This window comes from Dioscorea cayenensis, unplaced genomic scaffold, assembly GCF_009730915.1.
Source record: "Dioscorea cayenensis subsp. rotundata cultivar TDr96_F1 unplaced genomic scaffold, TDr96_F1_v2_PseudoChromosome.rev07_lg8_w22 25.fasta BLBR01001341.1, whole genome shotgun sequence".
NCBI lineage: Eukaryota > Viridiplantae > Streptophyta > Magnoliopsida > Dioscoreales > Dioscoreaceae > Dioscorea > Dioscorea cayenensis.
The window spans coordinates 57669-79695 of NW_024087732.1; the positions used below are offsets into that span (position 1 = coordinate 57669).

The 22027-nt window shown below is 35.4% G+C and overlaps 2 pseudogenes; both read right to left on the reverse strand.

Moving 5' to 3' along the window:
* LOC120256217 lies at nucleotides 1-19216 on the reverse strand (annotated as a pseudogene).
* Nucleotides 19217-19789: 573 nt separating this feature from the next.
* LOC120256218 lies at nucleotides 19790-21100 on the reverse strand (annotated as a pseudogene).
* Nucleotides 21101-22027: the final 927 nt, after the last annotated feature.

Genomic DNA, 22027 nt, shown 5'->3' on the forward strand with positions numbered 1-22027 from the left:
TTACTTGAGTGTTGCAGTGCTGCAGCTTCTGTAGAAATCCTCCTTCAGTTCTTGATTACCCTGAAGAAAAGAGAGAATCCATTCATCAAGATCAAGGGAATTATTTCATACAACTCTTCTTCTTTTTTTAGTACATCAACCCCTTTCTATAAAGAGGCTATTAGAGAGTTCTAGACTGGACAATAAGACCAAAATACATAAAAGGACAAGATAACCCAATCAAAAGAAAGTCATACAAAACACAAACTCATACAAAGTACATGGACCCATTTTAACACTCATACTATTACACAACATTTAGAACACACCATCTGAAACTACAAATTACTCTAGTCTTCTAATAATTCAACCGTAGCCATGCATATTACTAAGAAAATGTATTTCTTTCAGTAATCAATCAACCTTCTGCATTCAATGCATATATATATATATAACTATCCTGGTGGACTGCATGAATTTGTTCTATAAAGTGTGAGCTTCTATTTCTTTACCATTATGACTTCTGTAGAAAAATTTATGAAAACCCCAATCAAGATTGTGTGTTGTTTCTTGCTAAATTTTTTGTTTATTCTTTTTATATGCTAAAGCTCACCCAATTCTATGAATATATAAGGCAATCAAAGGCTATGCTCTAAGCAGAGGCACAAGTGATAACAATTGCAAAGAATACATTGTTTGATAACTTAACTAGTGAAAAATTTACTATCAAGGAAATGAAAGACAAGAAGACCACGTAGATAAGTAAGCTTTCTAGAATTAATGAAGTGCAAGCATTGTAAGAAACCTGAGTCCTGATTCATTTCCCTGGAGAAAACTAGCAGACAAACATGAATAGATGGTACCTGTTATACTATCATTTGTATTACTACTAGGTTTCATATGTTATATCAATTTTTATTGCTTCTATAAAGCATTTCTTGTAATCATAAGAGATGGTTTACAAAAGTTCATAGGTTCATACCTGCGACTGCAATCTTTATCCAATGAGAAAACACTAGCTAAATCAGTAAGGAAAGGCCTACACACTTGCATAACAAAATGAGCTAGTCAAGAAGAAGAATATTTTGATCATATACTCCATTTGATTCTCATATGGCTAATATTGACAATTCTTGACATGAAATTAAAGAAATTATGCTGTTATCGAGCCTATACATTGTGGATTGAAGAAAAAAATAAAACACGTTATACCATTATAGTAAACTTAGCTATTAGAGACCCATATTCTCTCCAATCACCCACAACCAGTAATTAGTTGGTTTTTGCAGAGCTTGTGTCACACCCCGAACCTGGTGTACTGACAAACGGCCACAAACCCACAAGGAGGGGGGCCCAATGAGCCTGCAAGGCCTCAAAACCTAAACACAGACTGGGAGGTTCTTAAACAACCATACAATTGATATAACAACATAAAATACAACTCCAAAGGACGACATCTACTAGAAGCCTTCTAAGATCCCTGGGTCTACTGCTCTTGATCTGAAATGATTTAAAATAAATTCATGAGTTCACTAGCCCAGTAAATAATCAAAAAACAAACTGAAAGCAAAAGTTCAAGTGTGAAACTTGCACAAAATCAATAACACAAAATTGTATAAACAAAACCAAAGGGTAAAGCAATAAATAAAATATTCCAAAGTATGTCTCAAAATTCACTGTAAATACCAGAGATCATTTGTTTATCCTCGCTGACCCAAGTCAGAATAACAGAATTCATTTATTTACCCTCGGTGACCCGAGATTGAATATCAGGTGACCGTTGATTATTTCACCGAATGAACACGATGCGAAACTGCAGTCTTATTTTTCCAAAATTACTTGTCGACAAGGGTAGGGTTTAACCCCCACTGACAGCGTTGCATATCGCTCATTTGGAGACCCAAAATATTCAGACAGATTTGAAAGCCAAGAATACAAAATATTCACATGTGTCTTCCAAGAAATTCATGTAATAATATAAGGTAAATAAATAAATGAATAATAAATAATGAAATAATTAATTAAATGCAAAAGAATATAGCAACTTTTCCAAACCTTAACCTGGTTACTATTTTGAAGAAATAGTAACAACAATTCATAATTATTTTGCCAAAAACAATGTCATGTAATAACAAAAAGCAATTAAATAATTAAAATAAATAAATAAACACACAAAGATTCCCAACTTCCAATTTTTGCCAGACTCCCACGTTAAGATGTAATGAAAAGTAAATTTCCACTAAAAGCAAACATCTCATGGAAAAATATATAAAAATAATGATAAAATAATAATAAATAAATAATCACCCAAAATGTACAAACCCTCTAATTCTGTTTGAATGACTAAGATTTTAATTCAAAATCATCATGTTGCATGATTAGATGGGTGAAAAAGAATATTATTATACAATTTGGTTGCTAAAAAAAAAATAAACAAATATAAATATTGGCAAGGTAAAAACCAAGGTTCCAACTAAGTCTAAGAGTTATGTAAATAGAACATAAATAATAGAATGTGATGGCATTTCCAAAATAAATTTCAAAGAATTATCATAATTAATTTTCAGAAAATTTATATAAATTAAATTTAAAACAATAAAATTTTACATACAAGAGTTGAAGGGATTACTTACTTGGTGATCTTCTAAATTTCAAAGAAATCCAAGATTATTCCTCAAGGTGGTCCTATAATTCAAGGGAAAACCAAACCAAATAGACATGAATACTTGTAAGAGTTCAAGCGCAAAGGCTAAAGATAAGTTAGTTTAAAATACCAACACTCTACAACAAAGCATTGTCATTCTAACCACAAATTAGAACTCAAGGATTCAAAGGAAGCAACAAAAGCAAAGCATCAAGAGCTATAATTAATTGAACACAACTCATGCTCTACCAACATAGTTAGTGGTTTACTATGCCAATACATACATAATTTCTCATTATCACAATCACGATGCATGGCACTTAAGCGCTATTGTAATGCACACATATTAAATAAAAATAATCTATATATATATATATATATATAATTGTAGGTGTATGCATGTAAAACCCATACACCAATGCATGGATCATGCAAGCTAACATTTAAGGGTGTAAACATATGGTTTCATGCAAATGAGAACATGGTTTCCTACACATGTATGAGTGGTTTCAAACATATATGTATATACATATAGAGGTGGTTCCATGCATGTGAGTATATATATATACATCCTTGGATGCCATGAACTAGAGATATTCAATGGGCACAAGAGTGCTCTACAACCTATAAGTAGAAGTGGTTTCAAGTATGACTAACTATTTAGCCTTTTGCATGTGTATATAAGTATACATATATAACTCCATGCAAGGATAAGCCAAACACAAATCAAAAGGGTGAAGCTCTACAAGCAAACATCATCATCAAAGACAATCATAGACACAAGAGAGTATAAATCACCCACTTAACAACATGTAACTAGACCAAGATGGCATAAAAAGGTTTCAAGTTCTATGGAGTAGGACAAAGATAACAAGCTATAAGGATCTTAAGGGTTGCATGAGTATAAGCACAAGCAACTAGGAGCTTCAAAACATGCATCTCATTAGAAAATAACTTATAACCATGCTTAAGATTTCACATACAACATGCTTCTCCCAAAACTCTAGCATCAAGCCCTACCACCAACAAGAGAGCAAGACACCTACCTAGACTTTGGGAGAGCACCGGCGGTTCGTTGATCTCCTTAGTCTCCACTCAGACCATCAAGATCTCAGGTAGAAATATAAACTCCGGCGATGGTATTAACTTCTCATCAAAAGTCCCAAGAGAGCAAGGTGGAGTGGGAGAACGGAGAGAAAGGAGAAAAATGGAAGAATGGAGGAGGAAGATGGTCATGGGGTGTAAAGGCTTAGACAAGAGGGAGACAATGATGGAATGGGCATCCGAAATCCCTCCAAAATTCTCTCTCCACAAAACTCTCCCAGCAAGATGACAAGATGAAGAAGAAAGGGTTAAAAGAAAAGCAAACAGGTTTAGCAACTTAACTAGAGTTTTAATGAAAAGGAGGTAGGTCCACAAGTGTTGGCAGGGTCCACATCTTACCTATACAATGAGAATAACCAAAAGATGTGATGCACTTGAAGTGATTTATGATATACCATAGACCTCAATAGTACCTCATATCAGGGCAAAATGAAGTCTTCGATGTGATTGACAGTACTGCAATGCTTAGTGTCTTAGACACCCACACAAAATCTAGTATTAGTCAGTGGTGAATACCTCAGAGGTTATCTTATTAAAAGCCACTAATACCCAACCTCCACAATTTTTGTGCACTTACATATGGTTAGTTAATGCAAATAATGAACATGAAATGCATGACAGTTTTACTATACAGGAAGATAATAAAACACCCCCATGAAAATACTCAAAAACTCTGTTTACAAGACTTGTAGCTATCTCATATAAATTCACGTTGCTATCAAAAACTTAAATTATGCGGAAAAAGATTGGGTGAAAATGAATGCTGATATTAAACCGTAATTTGCACATAAGAACTTTACATATGTACAGAGAAAATCTCTCTCAGTGCAACTCATGCATGTACCTTGATGGTATTTCTACTAGCCATCCATATGCAAATTGTACAATCATCACTAGCTGATGCCAGCATATGTCACTTTGAAGGGTTCCAGCTCAAACAGTTCACCGTCATCAAATGGCCTGATAAAACTTGTATAAGTTCTTCATTATGCCTCTGCCAAATGTATATCTACCAATCAAGGATTCAAGACTAAAGTGATGGATTTGTCAACTTTATACAGGTAATTAAACAGGTGATGTTTTGGTTCATGACCAAATGACACCTTCAATTATATGATCAACAAAATTAATGGCACATTTATAAGAAATCAGATTTCAATAATTTTAAAAATAAAAAGGCAATCAAACATTGCAAAGCTAATAGTTATACGAGCATTGCATTACAAGTACACATCTAAGCATAAAGTCACAGCCATGTCAATTGTCAAGGTATCAAAGTTAGCAATTACTGAAGGATGGAAAAATTGTAACAATGGCAGAATAGAAATTATTACCTTTGAGTCCTCACTACCACTGGCAAGGAACAAACAATCAGATCCACCAAAGCAAGACCGAATCACATATTTTCCTTGCTTGTGCCCTCTCTACCTGTTTGGTGTGTTGGAAGTGCCATAAACACTCCATAGATAGATCTCCACACTGTTCAAGTTAACAATCATGAACTTTCCATCCTTTGAAAGAGAAAGTGATGTAATTGAGTACTCCTCAAGTATGACTTTCTCTGTTCCCTTCTGCAAGTCACGTATCCAAATCTCTCGGTTAGAGCGTATGCTGATCAAAGAATTACCATCAGGTGTTATAGCAAGATCTGAGACCTTTGGCATCCTCTCACCTTCCCAAACATCTATTTCATTGCCTTCTATATCACATGTTTGTACACGATTATCCGTCACATAGCTGCCACAAACTATTTTTTTGGAGTCAGGGAACCAAGCACATGAACTAATAACACAGTTCACTTGATTATTCATTGTTAGCTTGCAAATTCCAGTTGTCGCATCCCAAAGTTTAAGGACCTCTACATTGCCACAGGTAAGCAGCATTGTGTCATCAAGGCTCTATGCTAAAAATGATACAGGTTTCACATGGCCTTCCAAAGTGTGCTTCAGAGACAATGTGTCATCATCTTTTACCTGAATGAGTGTAAATTGTAATGAACAAGAAAAAGCAAATATCAATATATATATATTAAAAAAATATATATCATGTATACAGAATTCTTTGGAATCACAAAGCTTGTGACCTAAGAAGGCAAGCAGAAATTATGGTTTTATTTTTCTCATGCTTCTAATATCTGAAAATGAAAATAGCTAAGTACCTTCAACAAATAAATATCATATCAGTTAACAAATAGACAAACACTTGAGATACCAATATATGTTTATCTTACAAATAATGTCAAAAAAAAATTACAGTGTCTTCCTACTGCTCTCCTCTCCTTCCACTAAACCCAACTTTAAAATTGATTCAACTCCTTTTTAGCTGAGCATTTTCCTTGGAGGTATTACAATATTTTTACATCTAGTTGCAATGCATAACTACTGAAATCATTCTGCTTTATATGCAGATACTTATCAACCCAGCTGATACAGTGTTCCATGGTCTGATGATTTGAAGGTTAACCAGATTTTTTCCACTTTCTTGTTATTGAACGCTACCATTATGTTTTTCCTTTGAGTGCTTTGTTTTATCTGCATTTATCTATATATTAGCAGAAAAATGAATCCTAAAGGACAATATGGTAGTGGCATTTATTCTCATTGTCCATTCACTATCCAATGTCCTGCACTATCTAATGTTCTACATGCCATTTTCTCCACCACTTAGAACTAGAAATACTATGAGAAATCCAAGTCTCTTTTATGTATTGAAAATCCTATAAAAAAATGTATATGAATTTAAGTTTGGTACCTAATGATTTAGCACTAACAATGACAATTTAATAATTCACAAGAAAGGTAAAATCTGTAACATACCTCCTATATGATGGCCGCGCAATCTTTAGAAGATGATGCCAAGTATTCCCCCTCATTTGAAAATTGAACAAACCATACTTCATTTTTATGTGCATATAATGTCTACAAAAATGAATGAGATATTTCAGACACCTGACAGATCTATAGTATTAAAAAAACTACAGGACAATAACCATGAAAAAAATAATAAAGCAATACAAACATCAAAATATCCAAAGCAAGCAAGTTCTATTCTCTAATATTAGCATAAATAATTACAAACAAGCTCATATTATTAATCATTTAACTGCAGTGTATACAACTGCCAAATAATAAGAAACAAAAAAGAAACAACATAAATCTCAAAACCTCCAAAAATAGAAATAATGATTTTTGAATCTATAAAACCCACAAAAATTTTTTAAAAAAAAAAGAAAAGAAAAGAAGCCGTCATTTCATTTGCCATCATCAGAAGCATCCCTATAAATATGATGGGAAAAATAGCAAAATCATAAACATGAAACTTAAACAAAAAAATGTCCAAAACAAATATCAGAAGAACTTTAAATTTACTTAAATCGCATTGCATCTATCCTAAAAACAATCTAATGTATAACTAATTTTGTCCTCTGACGCACCATTTTGCGAGTGTACCGCAAGTGCACGGGTTGGTCGAAGTAATAATACCCCAGTGAGTGGGTAGTTGAATCCATAGGGAATAGTGATTAGAAACACAAAAATTGCTATTTAACTAGAACAAAGATGAATTAATAGTGATGCGAAAACAAATCAATGCAAGAAGAAATAAGAAAAGAAGAAGGAGGTGCAAATAAAAGATAGGAGAGGCAATCGACGATAAATGGGGCACCCAGACATTGCTCACCCTAGGACTACTGTTTCAAGTGCAAGACCAATCATTATGCTTCCTAAACGAAGTCTAATGAGTCAACTGTGAATAACCCTACACTATGCCTCGGTGGAGAAATCTCTCTGTCCCAACATCTCTCATTGTGCTAGGTTGCTTTAGCCTCTAGGGATTCAAAGTGATAAACCCTATTCCCTAATATAGATCAAATCCTTTGGTCCAGGCGAAAGACCACTAGTCCAATTAAGCCCCAGATACTAAGGATTATTTTAACGCTTCACTCTGTTGCTCGCACAACTAAACCCCAGCGGAGTTCGTCTCTTAGCACTTCACTCTACTGTAACTGCAAAGAACTCTTGGAACGTTAAAATAGGATAAATCACATCGGAGGGGAAAAAGGACGCTCCGCTACCTCTTGACTGACCCTCTCAACCCTCTCTAATCTACCTTGCTTATCCCTCATGGTGTGTCACTCATCCACAAGGATTACCAAAATGGATTCTCAACTCTAGTGTCAGTCTAAGGGAAATCAACTCAACAAGCATTCAAGATTGGAACTCAATTGAAACATCAATTAATGAAAGCATAATAAAAGGTCAAAGAAACAATAACATCCTAGAGTTTACAAGTCAAGTACCCACTAAGAGTTTTTGCTCTCCATGGAGCATAATAGAATCAATAATGAAATCAAAATTAAAGTTATGTAATCCATGAATAAAACCCCCTTGGTATTCATGTCGATAGTCTGTGGAGTGGCCGCGTCTTCTCCAAAGGTCCATTCATCAAGCCTAGGGCATATCTTGCCAGATTGGTGCCAACAAAATCTCCCCCAATAACTCTATTTTGAAGAAAATGCGGTGTTAAAGGCCATGAACCTCTCTAAAAGCCTTGCCAAAGCCTCTCCAAACCCTAGTCGTGAGAGTCTCCAAAGATGGAGAAAAGATTCTGAAATCGGGATGAAATCACGACTTAAATAGCGCTGGAATCGGGCATCTACACAGATGTGTGGAATTTCCACGTGCTCGTGTGAATATGCAGGTAATGAATTTTTGGCGGCTTATAAACAGTAACTACTACATTGATTTGCTACAATACTCCACCAAAAATACTCTCAATTTCACACTTTTCATTGAGGCAACATAAACGGGCACACGTCTATGTCGTAGATCGTGTTGCATCTTCAAATAACCACACATTTGACGACAATCTTGCTAGCTTTGCACAAGTCAGAACACATGAGTGTGACTGCCTTTGTGCCCCTCCAATTTGCATATTCACTTGAGCACAATTCAGGTTAGCACACACTCACATGCCTTTGAACATGACTAGTGTCTTCTCATGTGTTCACTTTAAGATTTCATCAACAAATTAGAATCGAAATCTACTTTGGCTTTTATCTTCTATACTTGTCTCCACAATCCTACATGCTCACAAGAACACAAATACACATGTATTAGCAATAAAATATGAGAAAAGTAATGCTCATCATAAGAAAAGAATACTTCGTATTAGTAATACACATGCACTTATCAAACTCCCCCACACTTAAACTTTTGTTTGTCCTCAAGCAAAAATAAAACATTAAAGTATAGAAGAAAGAAATATTGAAAGTACTTGGCCTTAGGTTCACCAAAACATGCAAGGGAAGCATTCTACAAGTAAGGGAAAATTTCAACACTAAATACGAAAAATCAATGCTCTAGCTAAAAACTCGAATAAAAAAGGACAACAAGCCCGAAATTGTGTAAGTGTGTGTAGACTCACTCAAGTCAACCCAACATATACTCCTCAAAGTTCTAAGCATAAGGGACTTATTTATATACAAATAAAAGCCAAAAGACATTAGTAGCTTCACACATCCTCTAAGGTAGCCCTTTCCAAAGCGACCCCTAAGGTGGCTTTCACACTTTCGAGGTGGTAGCTCTTTCTAACGGGATAGTAGCTTTCACTCATCCCATGAGATAACTCTTTCTCTCATTAGGGCATAACTAGTATCCAACTTATGAGAGTAGCTTCATACTTCATAGGTGGTAGCGCTTTCTACCCCAAATGCACAACCAAAACAAACATATATATATTTTTTTTCATTCAACAATATTTATATTTTTTCATAAAATTAACACAATAAACAAAAATAACTAGTCCCTTAAACATCAAACTTGAGTTTCCACAAGGTTTCATGAGCGAGTAGTGAAACAAGTGTCAATCGGGCAAAAATTCCTAGAAATTCATGTAAAAACTAGAGCATGAGAACATTCAATGTTAAAAATTCTCCTAAACTTAAGAATACAACCATTACATCTAAGGTGAACCGCCATTGGCTATGTGAGCATTTTCAGTCAAAACTTGTGTAATGTATATGTGTAATGTAAACCCCCCCCACACACACACACACACACACACTCACTCACTTAAGATGTGCATTGCCCTCAATGTATGCATGCAAGCACAATAAAAAGTATAACATTCAAAATCATATGTGAAGGTGGGCAATTGAAACAATACTCCCCTGAACTCTTAATGGTACGTTTGATGGAGCTATATTCCTTGAGAGTTGAGTTCCAATGGGTTGTGGAGCACACACGGCCATGTGAAAATCACATGGACCATGTCTGTGACTAGTCCTCAAATTCCATATTCACAAGACCATCTGCACGTATACACAAGGAGGATTTAGTGAAAGCTCAACAAAAACAAAATAAACTCGAGTATATAAAGATAAAGTAATAAAATACAACTTGAGACAACAAAAATAAAAGATAGACTCATAATGAAGATCCATTCTGAGTGATATAAGTCCAAAATGGAATACTGAAATTAAATATGAAAAACAAGAATAAAGAAAAATAAAGATGCATCAAGCGTCGGTATCAGCTGGGGTTAGCTCTACTGTTGGTGGTGTTAAGTCAAATGGTACCGGTGGATCTGGTGATGGCTGTTGTACCGTGTCCTGATTTAGACCTCGGGTCTATTTAGATTTTTTTTTATGCTTGCATTAGGGGTAAAATGATCATTTAGTAGTAGTGGCATTTTTGCATGTTTACATAGTAGCTTTTATGTGAAAAATTGGGGCCAATTCCGTCATTTGGATCTATTTCTACGATTTTTCTATTAAGAGGGCAATTAGGTCATTTCCTATATATTATTAAAAAAAGATGAGAAAATGAATGAGAAAACCAACTTGGCTTCTTCTCTTCTTCATTTCTTTCTTTCTTTGCTTCTTGTTCGGCCGACCATAACCCTAGAAGAAAAAATTTTCCGGTGAGAATTTCCGGCGAACTTAAATACCAAAATCATTCCTCCCTCACTCCCGAATCCAGTAAGCCTTAAATACAATGTTTTTTTTTGTATTTCTCCTGTATTTCCTTGTTTTTGTAAATGTATAAAAACTTCAATTTCTTCATGGATTTGGTGATTTATAGGCTTAAATTGAAGCCAATGATTTATGATTCATGTATGAGAATGTTGTTGAAGAAAATTTTTGATTTAGAGTTGTAAATTGGGAGAAAACCATAGTATAAGGTTCGATTTTACTGTAACAACTTCGAAGTTAATGTAGTACCGGCAATATTTAGTTGTTTCTTTGATTTCTTTGGATTAGAATGAAGCTAAAACCCCTAGGAATTCATTTGTAACCTTTAAACCTAGTTTTGAACTAATCCTAGGATCGAATTAGGGTTGTTTGTTAGAAAACTTAGGGGTTTTCTTGTTTGTTTTGTTTTTGCTAATTTTTGTTGTGTTTTGTTATGCTTTGGCAAGGAGAAGAAGTCTTGGCTCGAGGCAAAGACTTACCCGAGGAGTAGCTTGCGAGGAAGACAAATTGCCGATCATGTGAGTGGAATTATTTTAGCATAGCTTTATTAGAAGAATGCCAATAGCTATTTATATGCATATCATGTTTCAAGTAAGTTTTATTGATTTATACTCGTTTTGGTATTTTGGTGAATGATAATTATTGTTGAGACAAATCTTGGATGTCTCATTTGGCTTTTGAATTGTTATTGTTGGAATTGTGATTGATATATGTATCCATGAGTTTGTGAAATCCTAGGCTTGAAACAAATTTGGAATTGTCGAAAGGATAGGATTTCTATGTTGTTTCTTGTGTTGAGACTTGCAAAGTATTTTGTATTAAAAGTTTGGGCTTTGCTTATGTGTTTATCTTGTCCTCGTGCTAATGGCCGAGGTATTCTTGATTTATGATTATGGATGGATATTGTACTCCGAGTGGAGTTATGTTTATTGTGGTGATTTGTTTTGGTGATATCCTACTGCAGTAGGCGGTCTCCACGGCCAGCCTGTTGAGGTGGCATGTTGACCGGTTGATTACTACAAGAGCCAGTTCATGTGGGAGTGTAGAGCCCTGACTGGATATTCATCGGGTAGTCGGAGTCACCAACCGGTGAACTGATGGGTTAACGTCAAGGGCATGAGTACCTTGGCGGCTCTGAACCTAGCCATGGTCACGGCGAAGGTTTAGAGAGTTCTCTAGACCATGTTATGTTGGGTGAGTGTTGGGTATTATGTTTATTTCAAAACCATGTTTTATGATTTTTGTGTTGTAAACCCTAGTTGGGGTAAAAAGGGTTTTCTTGGTATTATTATGTTTTTAATCCTTTTAAAGACTTCTATTATGCATGTTAAAAGTTTCTAAACTAGTATTATTTTGGTAAAGCATGTATTTTGATGATTTGTTATTATTTTTACTGTTGGTGTATTTTCTGCTAAGGTTGTGCTAACCTTCCCTCACTGAGTAACTTTAGTTACTCATCCCTCTTTCTTCCTCCCAGTCTGTTGTAGGTAGTAGGTGTGGCAGTGTGGCAGCGTATTGGGCATTTGCTTCTGTTATGTCTTCTATTGTATTTCCTTCAGTTCATGTATGTTATTGCTATTATGGAACATGTTATAAGACTTATGGATCCACTAGTGTGTAGAAACCTTGTTGCATGGTTTAGTATTTAAGTACTCTTAAACTTTTGTGTATTACCATTTCCTACTGTTGTTAGGTTTGTTTCCCTGTGTATTTTGTGAACCTCTATATTTTTCTGTATCCTGTTGTTGTTGTTGTTGTTGTTGTTGTTGTGTTGTTGTTATTATCGTTGTCTTTGTATTTGCGTTATATATTGTTGAATTCCAGGTGTACTGAACAGTCTTGCGGCATTCGATGGGTTGAGTGGCGGGGTATCCCTCCTCGGGATTGTTGCGGCGATTGTCACGTCCCATGGGCCCGCGAGTCAGGGCGTGACAATGGCGATGCTGTTGGAGCCTAAGGTGTACGAGGTCTTATAACGAAGGGAGATGTAGCGTCTCGCTCGAGGATCTACTGTAAGGTATCGAGACGCGGCATGACCTCCATGTAGTTCATGGTCTGTGTAGTGCAAACCTCAACCAAGTCTGCCTGTAGCACCCCTACAACACTCTCGAGCATCTCAGAATGATCATGGTCTTGAGTCGGTGAAAGATCCACACTAGAGGTGGCTCCTGTGCTGCGGGGGGTGCCCTGCCTGTACCTGCTCTATCTATGGCTCAAGTACTGGCTATGACCCTTTTGCTGCAACTTCCTCAGTTGTCTTAGATGGGGGCATGATCATAACATAGACTCCGGCTCGTATCTCTAGACCACCCTATCAATCTCATAGTCTCAATGCTGAACGGAGATGGTACGATAGTCTTCTTTAGCCCCTTTGATCGTATCCAAGAGACCCATACCCATGATAAGTCTCGAAATATACGAGCCTGAGAAAATGACTCCAATCCTAGCATACTTCCCCTAATGCGTCAGGTACTGTACGAGAATGTGGCCAAGATGGATGAGCTGGCTCTGTACCATAGAATATAGACAGGATAACTCTTACCTGCTAAAACCACGTGTGTTGTCACCTCGGCCGCTCACTAATCTACTGAGTACAACATGAAGATATTTGTAGCTCGATCGGGCTAGGCACATGGCCTTAGACACTCCTGGCTCATATTGTCCCCATTTGCATAATGCTCTATGCGCTCTCTGAGGAGTTAGAATGCAAGGATAGTCCGTTGGTAACTGAGCGTACTCTTTTGTGTCTATAAATGCCTCATCATACAATCCAAGTCAGACCGAAAACTTGGAGACGCTCATGCTAAAGTGCTGTCCAAATGCTCTAAACTAAGTGTTGATGCTCGAGAAACAAGTGTAATCGCGATTGATCTAAAATGACGCAAGGACCTCCAGTGTGAGCATATGAATTGCCGGCTCCAGAATAAGCAATAATCTTCGCCAGCTGCCTACGACAAGAAGCTCCTTAACCTCATTAGCTATCTCGTCTCCTCACTGAATCTCTCATAGTGCACTCAAGTTTGGGAATGTCGAATGTCCAAACTTGAGTTTCGCTAATCGTTCGAAATGAGCCTAATGCTCAGGGATCGCGAACTCTAAGTGCTCAGGTTCAGAGGAATCCTCCCTGGGACGTTTGTCGGTCGCTTTCTTTGATCTTGGTGCCATATCTGCAAGAATTGAGAAAGAAATCGATTAAATTCACTCAAATCAACAATTCTGCAGAAATCCACACATCCATGTGAAAATTCCACACGCCCGTGTAAATCCATGGGGCGTGAAAGCCACATGACCACTATCCAAAAATCCATGAAAATTACATCAAATTCATTTCTAAACTCATTCTAAACATGCAATAACCACTTTAGCATAGAAAAAAAAAGCACATTCACCAGTTTAATCAAATAAAACCAAGTAATGGTGAAGAAAAGAGAGAATAAGTGTTTACTAACAAGATGAAGATGAAAATCTATAAATCAGCCGGAAAACTCGAGTAAAATCTTTCTAAAATGATGGTGTGAGGTCAAGAAAGTGCAAGGATGCATTCTCTGAGTGTTTGGGAGTATGAAAATGAAAAGACGAATAAGATTTATAAAGAGAAATCGCAGCCTTTAGAATTCTGTACATCCACAAGGGCTTGTGGAAATTACGTACGCCTCGTGTGACTCCACAGGGGAGCTTCACAGGGGCAGACACACACACCCTATGTGCTCTCAGGATAGCACACTTCGTCTATGAATGTATCCATACGGGAGTGTGGAACTTACACACGCTCGTGTGCCTAACCCATAGGAGCATCCAAATGCCCCTGTGGCCTCTCTGTCCACACGAGAAATTCATCTAAGTGTTTCACACGCCCGTGTGGAAATTCCACACGGCGTAGATCTTCACATGGCCATTCACATGCCCTTGTGTCTTCTCACGATGGAGGAGAACTCTCTAGGAAATCACACGGGCGTGTGGAAATTACCCACTCCCGTGTGTAGTTCACAAGGTCAGACATAAGAGCAGACACACGCCCTTGTGTCTTCTCGGGATAGATCTCTAAGCCTTTGCAGAGAAATACACGCCTGTGTGAAAATTTCACATGGACGTGTGACCATCACAAGATCGTTCACCGGGGCAGACACATGCCCTTGTGTCCTTTCGGGATGAGCTCTGAAAGAAAACACACGCCCGTGTCGAATTTCCACATGGTCTTGTGTCTTCTCTGGATAACTTAGAAAAAATTACAAGCTTTGCAGAAAAATTTTGAACATTTACAAGTACTCAAAGACTGTCTACATTATGTAAAAGTAACTACAGAAACATGAAAAACACGCTCAAACAACCAATATACTTCACCACACACAATTAAGTACCCAAAAACATCAATGATCCATGGGAAAATCACAACAATAGCATGTAAAATATTAAGACACAAACACTTAAGCTCTTATTCATATAAAAACTAACTAAAACCTATAAAAATAGTGAAGACTTGGGTTCTCTCCCAAGAAGCGCTTGTTTAACGTCACTTAGCTTGACGTACTTGACCTTACCTCATGGTTACTCACAGATGAAGATTTTTCTCTTACCCATAACTTGAAAGCATGATGAACATAGTCTTTTGAAGGTAGAGGAGGAGTTATCAATTTTGTTACCGTACAAGGGTTTATCACTCTTACTCCGTTCTTCCACATCCCCATTAGCCTTAGGCCGTTTCTTGTGACGTCTCCTTGCGCGTTTCATCTTCCGAAGCATTTTCTTCATGATCCACGGTGTAGGTTGTACCTTTTCTTCTAGACCAAGTATCATGACATCTTTATTTTCCACTTCTTAGTCTAGCAACCCCTCGTACGGGTTCGGACACATCATTTCCTGCACACATTCATCTATTAGTTCCTCGGTAGTGTCAAGAAAAATAAAGAGTATCATCAAAGTCTAGAGAATGTCTCATGGCTTCGGTGAGGCATTATGTAAGCTTGTCATCCCCAAATCATAAAGTCAATTCCCCGCCATCTATGTCGATAAAAGCTTTGGAAGAATGCAAGACGGGCCTCCCAAGAATCAAAGGAATGTCACCATCCTCATCAACATCCAACACTACGAAGTCTACAGGAAATATATACTTGTAGACCTTCACAAGTATGTCTTCAATAATACCCTCGGATGTCTAACCGTTCAGTCCACCAATTGCAATGTCATCTTAGTGGGCCTAGGCTCTCCCAAGCCTAGCTTCTGGAAGAAAGTATAAGGCATGACGTTGATGCTAGCCCCTGAATCCGCCAATGCTATTTCTTCACCCATGTTACCAATGTTGCATGGAATGATGAAGCTTCTGGGCTCTTTCTTCTTGTTCGGTATATTCTTTTGTAAGGTGGGGTGCCACCTCTTTTCTTTTTGTTCTCTCCTCATCCTACGTGACCTCAGGTACTTCAACATTGGTCTTCTCACTCGGAAGCTACCCTCAACCTCACGACCACTTCTCAAAGTGATCGCATTCACATGCTCTCTCGGATTGGTTTTAGTGTTACTAGACAAGCTTCTTTGAGATCTCTCCGATAATGACTTTGCAATTTACCCCACTTGACTCTCCAAGTTGTGTAATGACGCTGTGTGGTTGCGAAGTATGGCTTCAACAGATTGGAACCTTGTATCCGATGATTGGATGAAACTTGGTTAAAGCCTTCTCTAGATTGGTCATTTCGATTTTCCAACCCTGAAACTTTGTTTTCCATGTTCGGGGCTTGTTGTTGTTGTTGGAAACCGGGTGGTTCCATTGTCTTCTATTGCACTTGATTACTCCATGAAAGATTTGGGTGGCTCTTCCAACCCAAATTGTAGGTGTTGCTATATGGATTGCCTTGGTTTCTCATTGCATTACCCACAAAATCCACTTGCTCTACCGAGGATATACCACCAATAGAAATCGGGCAATTAGATGGAGCATGTCCTCTCCCACACCTTGTGCAAGTAGTCACGGCCGCCACTCTATTAGAAGTGTCTAATTTCTTGCTCAATGACTCCACTTGAGCCGCCAATGAAGTAACTGCATTTATCTCATGAAGTCCAGCTACCTTCTTTCTATCCCTTATGTTCCATTGATAACTGTTCATAGCCATTTCCTCAATGGGATGTCGGGCTTCTTATGGGGTCTTGCTCCCTAAGGTACCTCCTACCGTAGCATCAAGTAACTGCTTCGTACTTGGGTTTAACCCATTAGAGAAAGTCTGAATGATCATCCACTCGGGGAACCCATGCTGAGGACATCTCCGTAGGAGCTCCTTGAACCTATACCATGGGACCATTTGATACGTAGCCAAGTACAACACAAGTGGTACAGAACAGAACAAGTAGTTATGGTACAAGACAACTACTTGTACTGTACCTTGTTTGATATCTTGTGGATAGCACAAAATATTTTGTGATGTTCTTCGTTTGATTTCAATAAGTACTAGACAAAATATTGTAAAATTACTTCTAAACTCTTTGTACTGTCATATATTTGTTTTACAATAAACAAATTCACAAGTAAATTTAAAGGTTTTTCTCAATTTCAACATTGACCTAATTAAATTTTTTTATAATTAATAACTTATTAAATTATAATTATATTTTTTAAAATTTTAAAATATATGCAAATAAATTTTATTGCTAAAAATACATGATAAATTCGGTTAATATGTCGAATGAACAATAAAATTTGTTACTCTATAGTCTTATTAAATATACTATAATCTATAATCCATATAATAGTATTAAATATACTATATATTATATACACTAATTTAAAGAAAATCAGGTTTCAAACAATTAATTTTCACATTGTTATTAGTATATAAACAAAATTACAAAATGTCAAGAGACTAAATAATAAAATTTGTAAATATAATCTTCTAAAATTATAAATTTTTAAAACCATATGTACTAATTTGTAAAAAAAAATTCAATTTGCAAGCAATAGACTATATATATAAAAATTTATTTGTAAGATATCAAGGAACCAAACAAGAAATTTTCATAAATATTTTTTACTAAAAATATAATTGTTATATATTATGTGCATCAACATGAAAAAACATATATACAATATTTTTTATTTAAGAAAAGTGGGAGCAATGTGCATATATTTTTATCAACATGTACCTAATATATATATCAATTTTTTTGTTTAAAAAAAGTAGGGTATTGTAAATAAAAAGGAACAACAATGTGTATTAACTTGCAAATATATATATATATATATATATATATATATATATATATATATATAAAATGGGACTAATGTGCATTAACCTGTAGAATATGTTCTTTTTGGGGGAAATACACGTCCAAAGCCCCAACTTGGGCCTTCTCTAGCTTTGTCCTGATCTCAGAAACCAAGTTCCATGTATATATATATCAACTCTATTACATGAAATTTTGAAGCTTTTCACAAACAGTGGTTAAATCAAGAATGAACCAAATTCAACAAATAGAATATGTAACAAACTAACATTAATAAAATATAATTACAACATATATAGTTGTCAACAACTACAACAAAATACGATGCAATGAAACCTATAAAGTTTGTCAACTACTATACAAAAAACCATAAATAGTCATCATGAAATGAAAGCTTTGAGTAGCTACATCAACTTAAAGACATACATCCATAGATACAAAAATATCAACTTCACCAAAGCTACACACCTCTCATACTATGCAAAGATTATGGTAATCCCATAATGTTTTTTCACAAAACTTATCCTTTGGGCATTATTCAAGTCCCAAAAATATTTCTCATACTCAGGCTTATGAGAGAACTTGATCATTAAATCAACCTTCTCATCCTCGCTCAAACCAAGCTTCTTTACCTCTTCACCTAAGTTTCTTGACATAGGAGGATCAGGCATTTTTTTCACAGTAAGTAATATGTCAGATCTTGCTGCAGACATATAATTGTCCATATTCTCAATAAACTTGTTAGCAACATCCAACATTTTGACGTTTTAGTGGAGGTCTAGAGATATTAGGACCATTAGACATATGATTCTCTGTAGGTACCGCCGAAGTATGCTCCTCATCAAGCTCTAAATCAGTCTCAATGACATTATTTGTGTCATCATTCAACCCTTCAACAACACCTACAGTTGTCTCAGCTCCTCGCCCATTAGCATGATCTTTACCAAAAATACCTTGCAATCTTTCGAATTCTTTAAACTCCTTATTTGCATGATTTCCCACCTTTGGATATTTCTACAAGTTTAAAAAAAATTGTGAAATAGATTATTTATTGAAAACACACACATATTAGCTATCACATAATAAGTGCACAATAAATTTAAGAATAATATTACCAACAACATATGTACCTATAGAAATTCAGTCACAACTTGCTCACTTTCAACTATGACACACTTTCTTGCATCATCCCAACCAAACCCGCTTGTGTTCATCATATCCACTACTTCATTCTGTTTTATAGACCATCTTTTCATTTTGTTAACTACTTGCTTGACAGTAATAATAACACCAGGAATGCTAGTTATCATTCTTTTTGTAGCCTCCTCATGTGTGTCAGTCTTAAATGTCCCATTATCTCCCTTGTAGCCAGCCAATACTAATTCTTCCTAAATTGATAGTATGGTATTCTCCTCATTCTCTGTCCAATTTTGTCTACATTTTTTTGATGTGCTATTCATCTCAATGTTTCCAGTTCCTTCATTTTCCATTTTGAACTATCCTGAAAAATTAATTAACTTTTTAATGGATTTAAAGTGATACCATAATATATATAACTATTGAACCAAACTTATTATTAAGAAGTATGAGAGGAAGAAAAACCTAGAGAGGAAATGGATGAATGGTTTCAAAAAATAACAAAAAAATGCAAAGTCGTTGGAATAACCCAAAACAAGCTTTTTCCTGTAATTTATGCATTACAAAATTTTAGAGTAAACAATAATCCCTAGGTGAAAACATGGCTTTCAAATTTAAAAGTAAATATGGCTTCCAACAAAAGTGTAGCTCAAACACATAAAATAGAGACTACAATAATTAAGCAACATTCATTAGAAGGTTAGCACACAACAAAAGTTACAATTATTAACTGACTCATTCAAACACTAGTGTTCTTGCCTAAGCCTAAAATCATGCCACATTTCTTGTACAAGGTTATCTCTCTTTTCAGCCCACTCATTACTTGGCTCAATAGTTCCGACTAATGGTTCTTCGCCTATGGGCATCTTATTATCTGCAAGTGGAGCGAATTCCTCAGGATCTATTGCCATGTTGATACGAATAAAATTGTGTAGTAAACAACATGCTAAAATCATTCGACTTTGTGTTCTTATGGGGTAAAATGAAGGACTCCTAAGTATACCCCATCATTTCTTCAAAAGCCCGAAACATCTCTCTATGACATTTCTTGCTTGAGTATTCTTATAATTAAATAACTCTTCAAGATTTTGTGGCGGGCGTCTGCAGATGGCCCAATCTTGAATATGGTACCGCCTACCTCTATACAGGGCAAGAAAACCTTCCCCATTTGTGTAACCACCATCAACAAGATAATATAAACCTAAAAAGATTAAAATTGATTTAGTATTAGGATTTTCAAAATGTTTAATAACAAACTATACATAATAAATATCAATTATTTACATACCAACTGGGACTTTCAAACCATTTTGCCTGATTATTGCATCATGTAGTATCCTAGAATCTGAAGCCGATCCTTCCCATCTAGCTAGTACGTAGATAAAAGCATATCTTTGGTACAAACTCCTAAGACATTTATTACAAGTCCACCTTTCCTTGTTTGATACCTAGGTCTATCGGCTGCATTTGGTGTTACTGCTATATAAGTACCATCTAAGGCACCTAAACATCCCTACATGTTCATTAGAAAAGTATAATTTTATTAATTTACGTCTAATGAAAAACAAGTAATTTATATTTTACATTGCTTAAATAAAGTATACCTTGAACCATTTTCATTTGGTTTCGCCACTATTTTCTGGAATTGGTTGTGGCTTGACAAATAATTCATCTTTTAACCTTAAAATAACAGCTAAGACCCTATAACAATATCTACTAATAGTTTGACCTGATTTAGAGAACCTTACTTGAATACTCCTGTTCTTTGTGTGGTGAGCTAGTATATTTAGAAAAACAATAACTTGCTCCTCAATTGTAACTCTACCAAGTTGCACCAAGCCTCCTCGTACCCTTAGGACCTCACAAAGATGTTGAAATGTGTTTGTGCACATTCTTAATTCCCATATACAATTATTATCACCTGACTTAATAAGGGAATCTATTATATCTCTTCGTGACTCATATCTAGCAAAAGTTCTTTCATTTATAGCCCTTCTCTCACTATCCCTTCTCAAAATATAAGTAAAATAAAAGAAGCCAACCCCATATATTGTCATCATATTCACATAAATTCTCCAGGCAAGAAAAAAATACAAAATGTGTTGATGGTCCATCACTGACTACCCACTACAAAGAAAAGAAAAATTACATAACTAAGAGGTCAAAATGAAAATAAAATAAATGGACAATGTGATAAATAACTAAATTGGCTACCTTTAGGTAATCTGAATTGAGTTGTGTTAAAATTGGTTAAACCTGTGAAAACATAAAAAACATATCATGATTCATGAATAATTGCATATATTTATGGGCATAATAGGGCATATAAACACACACACTATACAAACTATTAACAAATATTGCATAATCATATCAACCTTATACTACAGGAGTTTGATAAGTTAATATGAGAATAATTAGCATAAACTATTACTCGCAAGAAAATTTTTTATACATTTTATTCTTTAACCTTTTATTTATATATTTATTTATTGGTCTAAAAGCATTCCTACATTTTTTTCTAGAAGAGTTAAATAATTTTTTTATAGCAAAAACGACCTACAGGTATATAATTTAAATTAAATTATTAACTCTAAACTTATATAAATGATGAACGGTGCATGATGTATGGTATTCTTTTTAAAATTTTTATATGAGTACACTAATATGTGAGATATCTATGAAAATAATATCCATGATTCATATATAGATATAAAGAGATATACATATTTATCTTTTATACAGTTTAAAATTTCAATTTTTGGATAGAAATATAAAAAAAATTATTATGCTAATTTATATGATTTAAAATTTTAATTTTACGATATTGATCAAGATAATTTTCAATTTTATTTATCCGATATTCATGTTTATGAATCAAACATTCATTTAAAAGGTAGACACAAAACATAAATTAAAAAAAAAACCTCATCCTATCATTTATTAACTAAGTAATCGGATGAAAAAGATTTAAAAATTTATAA